Source organism: Dama dama, chromosome Y (assembly GCF_033118175.1).
Source record: "Dama dama isolate Ldn47 chromosome Y, ASM3311817v1, whole genome shotgun sequence".
NCBI classification, from domain to species: domain Eukaryota; kingdom Metazoa; phylum Chordata; class Mammalia; order Artiodactyla; family Cervidae; genus Dama; species Dama dama.
Genome location: NC_083715.1, coordinates 1,941,717 through 1,948,639, shown reverse-complemented (window position 1 = coordinate 1,948,639; position 6,923 = coordinate 1,941,717).

Genomic DNA, 6,923 nt, shown 5'->3' with positions numbered 1-6,923 from the left:
AGGGTAACAGGCAGGAAGGCCGGGGGTCTCCAAATGGACGAAAGAGGCTGCAAGTGCCAGACATTTTTATCTCTCTTAATTGGCAGGAGGAAACAAACCAGTGATATGTTTTCTTCTCTACAGAAATTTAAAAGGAGGTTTCTCTTAAAATGCTGTGTTGCCATGATGCCTGGTTTCACCTGAAGCTAACTACTCTCAAACCTTGAGTTAACCAATACATTTCTTTTTGTTATGGAAATGTTGTCTTAAGCTATGACTCTATCTTCAAGTTGGTTCTGCCAAATGGCCCAACCTACTTACTCAGGTATCGTTCCCTAATCTATGTAAATGAAACTATTTGTTGATAATCTGCCCTTCTACAAGATTCAAGTCAATCGTTTTCTGGCCAGGGATGAATTATCTGGTGCCATTCTAAGCTTTATGACATTCCTTTCTTTTAATTAACAGATTGTGTGTGGCTATATAAAATAATGTATCCTGCCTGAGGACAGTCTTTGGATTAAACCCTCTGGCTAATTCTGTTATCTTAAAACATAAATTATGGGAGTAGGTCTGGTCTTTACAAGGATGTATCCTGCCTGAGGACAATCTTTGGATTAAACCTTCTGGCCAACTCTGTTATCTTAAAATGTAAATTATGGGAGTAGGTCTGGTGAGGTCTTTACAACCTCCAGATATTCTTTGGATTCATTGGAGCGTATATAACTCCATTGCTAATACTAGCAAAGGGGGTACTCTTTTGCCCCCTTCTGATGCCTATGTCAGAAGCTTTCTCTATCTCCTTTATACTTTAGTAAAACTTTATTACACAAAAGCTCTGAGTGATCCAGCCTCGTCTCTGGCCCCTGATTGAATTCGTCTCCTCCAGAGGCCAAGAATCCTGCGTCTGATCATTCAGCAACAACTTTTCACTTTGTTTTGAGTGATGCTTCCTAAGGTCCACTTGACTTCACATTTCAGGATGTCTGGCTCGAGGTGAGTGATCACATCATCGTGATTATTTGTGTCGTGAAGATCTTTCTGTACAGTTCTTCTGTGTATTCTTGCCACCTCTTCTTAATGTCTTCTGCTTCTGTTTGGTTCCTACCATTTTTGTCCTTTATTGAGCCCATCTTTGCATGAAATGTTCCCTCATTATCTGCAATTATCCTGAAGAGATCTCTAGTCTTTCCCATTGTATTTTTTCCCTCTATTTCTTTGCATTGATTGCTGAGGAAGTCTTTCTTATCTCTCCTTGATAGTCTTTGGAACTCTGCATTTAAATGGTTATATCTTTCCTTTTCTCCTTTGTTTTTTGCTTCTGTTCTTTTCACAGCTATCTCTAAGACCTATTCAGACAGCCATTTTGCTTTTTGGCATTTCTTTTTCTTGGGGATAGTCTTGATTCCTATCTCCTGTACAATGTAATGAACCTCAGTCTATAGTCCTTCAGGCATTCTATCTGTCAGATCTAGTCCCTTAAATCTATTTATCACTTCCACTATATAGTCATAAGGGATTTGATTTATGTCATACTTAAATGGTCTATTGTTTTTCCCCACTTTCTTCAATTTTAATCTGAATTTTGCAGGAAGGAGTTCATGATCTGAGACACAGTCATCTCCTGGTCTTGTTTTTGCTGACTCTATATAGCTTCTCTGTCTTGGCCTTCAAAGAAATTATCAATCTGATTTCAGTGTTGACCATCTGGTGATGTCTTCCCTTGGGAATGCCAGTTGCTTGGCCAGTTTAATAAAGATGACTTAAATTATATTTTGAAAGAAAAAAAAAAAAAACTTGGAAAAAGATAAAAACCCTGAAGCCATTTAAATGATATTTACTGTAGATTTACAACATATTTTACTTGAGGAGCAAAATTTCTACTATTTTGTAAGTTTTTAAAACTACTAATGGAGGGGGATTATTTAACTTTTATTAACTTTTTTGTGATTAAAAAAATCAATTTTTCTCTGTTTTTCTGATTTACCTGCATTGAAAAAGTTAACAAATATATATATATATATATATTTGTATATATATTTATATATATATATATAATCCTTTTGTACTAGTTGCAATTCCATCATACCACATTTTGAACGAGGTAATCCCCAAGTTTAGTAAGAATAAAAAGAAGAGTTGGGAATAAAAGTGTCTCTACAGTATCTTCATTATTCCGAGATTATAAGAAGAAGCATGTTAAAGTATGGGGTAATGTGGATAATTACAACTCTGACTTCCATCCTGAAAAGAGATGGAACTAGAAAAGAGAAGGTATTTTCAGCTTGCACAAGTTTAAGTGTTCCATTCTTACAAAAGCATTCTACCAACGACATAGTTGCTGACACAAGTGGCCCAAAGTGAAATCATTTCTCTTCTCCATCATCAATATCAATTAGACCAGAGCAGCATATTGTGATACATCAGCCTCCTGTTGCTGTTGTTGCTTTTTTAATCAAAGGGTAATTGCTTTACAGAATTTTGCTGTATTCTGTCACAACTCAAAATTAATCAGTCATAGATATACATATATTCCCTCCCTTTTGGAACACCCTCCCATCTCCCACCCCATCCAATAATCTAAGTTGAGCATTTGTCAAGGGATTTCACATAGCAGCTGCACTAAATCAATGGTTCCAAGGAAAATTTTGCAGCTATGTCTACTTTTACTTCTCTGAACCACATCGTATCTCCATTACAGAATAGTTATTTTGGACTGAGGGTGGAGCCTTCTACCTTTCCAGGTTTATACAATAATATGTCAGCACATGAAGATCGTTTTCCTAAACTACAACAGGCAGGCAATTCATGTTTTCCAGTGCCAAATATCCCTGATACATTGCTGTCTCTCTAGTTCAACACACCAGCCATCTTTATTATTTGAAAATCATCCTAATACAACTGATCTACCAAATAGGTGTCAGATGATGCAGGATGCTGAAAATTAAAATTAATGTTGGGAAGATATCAACAAATTCCTACAATTCTCTTATTTGAAGAGTAAAGTTCCATGTTTATCTTCATAGCGCCAATATCTATTTTGAAATAATTAAGTATACAGAGTGAAGTAAGCCAGCAAGATCAAGAACATTACAGCATACTAACACATATATATGGAATTTAGAAAGATGGTAACGACAACCCTATATGCAAAACAGAAAAAGAGACACAGAAGTACAGAACAGACTTTTGAACTCTGTGGGAGAAGGTGAGGGTGGGATGTTGCGAAAGAACAGCATGTATATTATCTATGGTGAAACAGGTCACCAGCCCAGGTGGGATGCATGAGACAAGTGCTCAGGCCTGGTGCACTGGGAAGACCCAGAGGAATCGGGTGGAGAGGGAGGTGAGAGGGGGGATCGGGATGGGGAATACACATAAATCTATTGCTGATTCATGTCAATGTATGACAAAATCCACTGAAAAAATAAATAAATAAATAAATAAAAGAGTAAAATGAATATTTCAGTTCCTGAATATTTTACTCTGCTTTAGTATAAACTCTTCTGTTCAAGGAAACAGTCAACATGCATCCTACGTAAGTTGCTGCCAAGTCACTTCAGTCGTGTCCAACTCTGTGCGACCCCACAGACAGCAGCCCACCAGGCTCTACACCCAATGAATTGTTTCACAAAATAGACAAGGTAAACGAATTTAAAAGGCACAATGAAACTTAAATGATTTCTGAAATCATCCAGGCTGAACTGACTGGGTATCTATGTTAGGGTGGTAAGGGAGAAGGAACCAATACAAATCAAATTTAGAAAAAGCAAAATGAAGAGTATATACTTCAGCACTTTCTCAGTTTTATTGTATTATGTCAGTTATTGGAAAGAAAGCTAAGAGGTTAGACAAAAGTTGTCTTCATTAAAAAAATATAAAAATTTATTTACTATTTAAAAATATGGATGTAATCTACAGAGTAATCATGATCAATATTATACCATGACTGGTATACCAATGGTAACATGACATAGTCAAAGATTTCAGCACAGTGACAAAGCTTTCAATTGAACAGATTTTCAACATTACATTGAAAGGAAAATTTTACACAAGGAAGAGAGGCATTATAGAGGGTCATTCTTGCTCTGCTCTCCTTATGTCATGCCTTTATTTCCTCCCACCAAGACACCACCCTATATTTCCTAATGTATATTTTGATGTTGCTTTCCTGTTCCTGCAAAGACAGACTTAAAACCTTGGCTTGAATGCAGCATCTCAGCATGGTGATCAGTTCTTGGAAGACATGACATCTGTTTCTCTTGGTAACTTCATTATCTACCTGTTTCACTGAACTTCTAGAGCTACAATGAGGCAAAATATTTTCAGTCATTAATAAGCCAAATTTCACAACTTTTCCTAAACACTTGCTTGGGATTGGAAAGAACCTGTCTGCCTTCCTACCAAGTTAACCACAGATACCCAATTCTTCTATGTGTTTCATGTCTACCCAAGTTTCCTTATGTATCTTGCACATCAGCTAAGGCGTAGTGCCTGCCAAATGATGTGTTTTAAATACTTACTGAATTAGCAATAAACAGATGCTAAATAAATTAACAATCAAAAGCTATATACATTACTCAACCACATCCCATAGCCTCCACTTGTATCATAATTGACTATTCTTATTTACTGAGAATTTTGTAAGGTGGCGTGTCTTTTTCTTAATGCAATGTCTAGCTTTGTCATTGCTTTTACATCAAGAAGCAAGTGACATTTAACTTGATGACTGCAGTCACCATTCTTAGTAATTATAGAGCCAAAGAAAATTCAGCCTGTCACTGTTTGCACATGTTTACCCGTTCTATTTGCCGAGTAGTGATGGGACCAGATTCCCTTATCTTATGAATGTCAAGTTTTCAGTACGGTTTTTCACCCTTCTCATTCACCCTCATCTAAAGGCTCTTTATTTCCTCTTCACTCTATATTATTTTCAGTGCTACCATCTACATATCTGAGGTTGTTGATGTTTCTCCAAACAACCTTGCTGCAGCTTGTGATTCAGTCACCTGGTATTTTAATAGCATACTCTGCAGTTGATTCACATAAGCAGAGTGACAATATGGACTTTTGTCACTCTCCTTTGCCAGTTTTTAACTGGTCAATTTTTCCATGTCTGGTCCCAATTTTTGTGTCTTGACTCATTTAAGAGTGATTTCAACTTTTGCTTCCTCAATAATTTTTCATGTACCGAACCCCTTTTTGTTTTGCTGTTCTCCATCTAGACACCTATGTTTCTCACAGTGGGACATTTATCTTTGCTCCAATCAGAGCTTTTCCTATTTTACTTTGTTTGTTTGTTTGTTTTGCACACCCCACTGTTTCGTCTATTTCCTCCTTTCTACCTCCACCTAATTAGTTATTTCTCTGTCTCAGTTATTCTACTGTTGGTTCCTTCCAGCGTGTTGTTAATCTCAATAATTGCATTGGTTATTACTGCTTGACTCTTCTTTATTTCTTTTAGATCCATGACAAGCATGTTATCTCTCCTCAGTTTGGGCCTCCAGTGTATTTACTGGTAACTCTATTTAGCTTTCAAGATTTTTGCCTTTACTCTCAGTATTCTGAATTATTTTTATGGAAAACTTCCTGTCTCTGCTTCCTTTGTTTGTTTTAGTGTGTTTGTTTGTTTGTTTGTCTTCATATACCTTCACCAGTTGCAAATTTCTCTCCCTTTTCATTGGTTAAGATTGCTATGGTTTGGGTCCCTTTTCTGCAGGCTAGAGGGTTATGTCTCCACTGTGTTGTGGAACCTGCATTTTGTGGATGGGATTAGACCAGTGACTTGTCAAGGTTAATGCTTTGGGGACTTTGTGCCTGTGCACTGGCAGGCAGATCTGTATCTCTTCTCTCTAGAATGAAATGAATTGTCCAGCAATGTCCTTTGGGGTGTTTGTGAGTTTTGTATGGCTTTGTGCACCCCACCCCACCCTTTATAATATTCTCTGCTGTTTTCTTGTTTTGTTGGAGAATAGCTGTGGGTTCTCTTGTACTGGACTTGCTTCCTCAAGTGTGGAGATTGCTTTCCATGTAGACATGGAAACTCTGGGATGTGTGTTTCTCCTTTAATGTTCCTTGAGGTAAGGAGTTCAATGTTGATCTACAGTTCTGGAATCAAAGTCCTCTGTCCCCAGGTTAGAGTAGCATCAAAAATCCACATCCACACAATACAGAAGATAAAACCCCAGGTTAATGGTGACACAACTCTCCTCATCCAGAAAGAATCAAAAGGATTCACAGAGTTCCATACAGCAGAGAAAAGGGAGGAAGGAGAAAGAGGTGCCTAGGCGGAAAAAAAGAAGAGTTAAACGAGGAGAGAGAAATCAATTCAGGAAACAAATATGTAAGTGAAATCATATCCTAAAGATTTTGTTCCTAAATTTACAACACTGATTACAATTTTTGGAAAGCAAAAGTTAAGAACTGAGAATAAAGTTTAGCCTCATATAAATAGTGTAAATAAAGAAAGTGGAGGCCAAATTCATTCTCATATATATAAAAGAAGTGTTTAAAATAAAAGAAGTGTTTAAAAAATAGGTTTATTTGTTTCCTTGTTTGGAAAAGGAATTATAGCTAATAGAAATAAGAGTTTAGGATATAATAAAGGATGAAACTTGTTAAAAGTTAAATAAATCTTATAGAAATCGATCTCAGATATTCAAAGAAGTTGTTGCATGCTTTGTGGTGTCAGTACAGTGTCAGATAAGTCTCTTGTTAAAGATTGTTCTTGTTGTCAGAGGCTGCTGCTGTCCCTCAATTGAACAGTCTCGGCATTAATTGCAGACTTATTCCATTGAACCTGTCACTTCTGTGTTGTTTTACACCTCTTTGTTTATATTTCCTTCTTTTATTTGAAAGCCTCTCCATATCTGACTTTCAACATGAAACAAGGGTGCGGTACACTCATTCACGCTACTTTCTCAGTGTTTTGGTGGTGAGAGGTG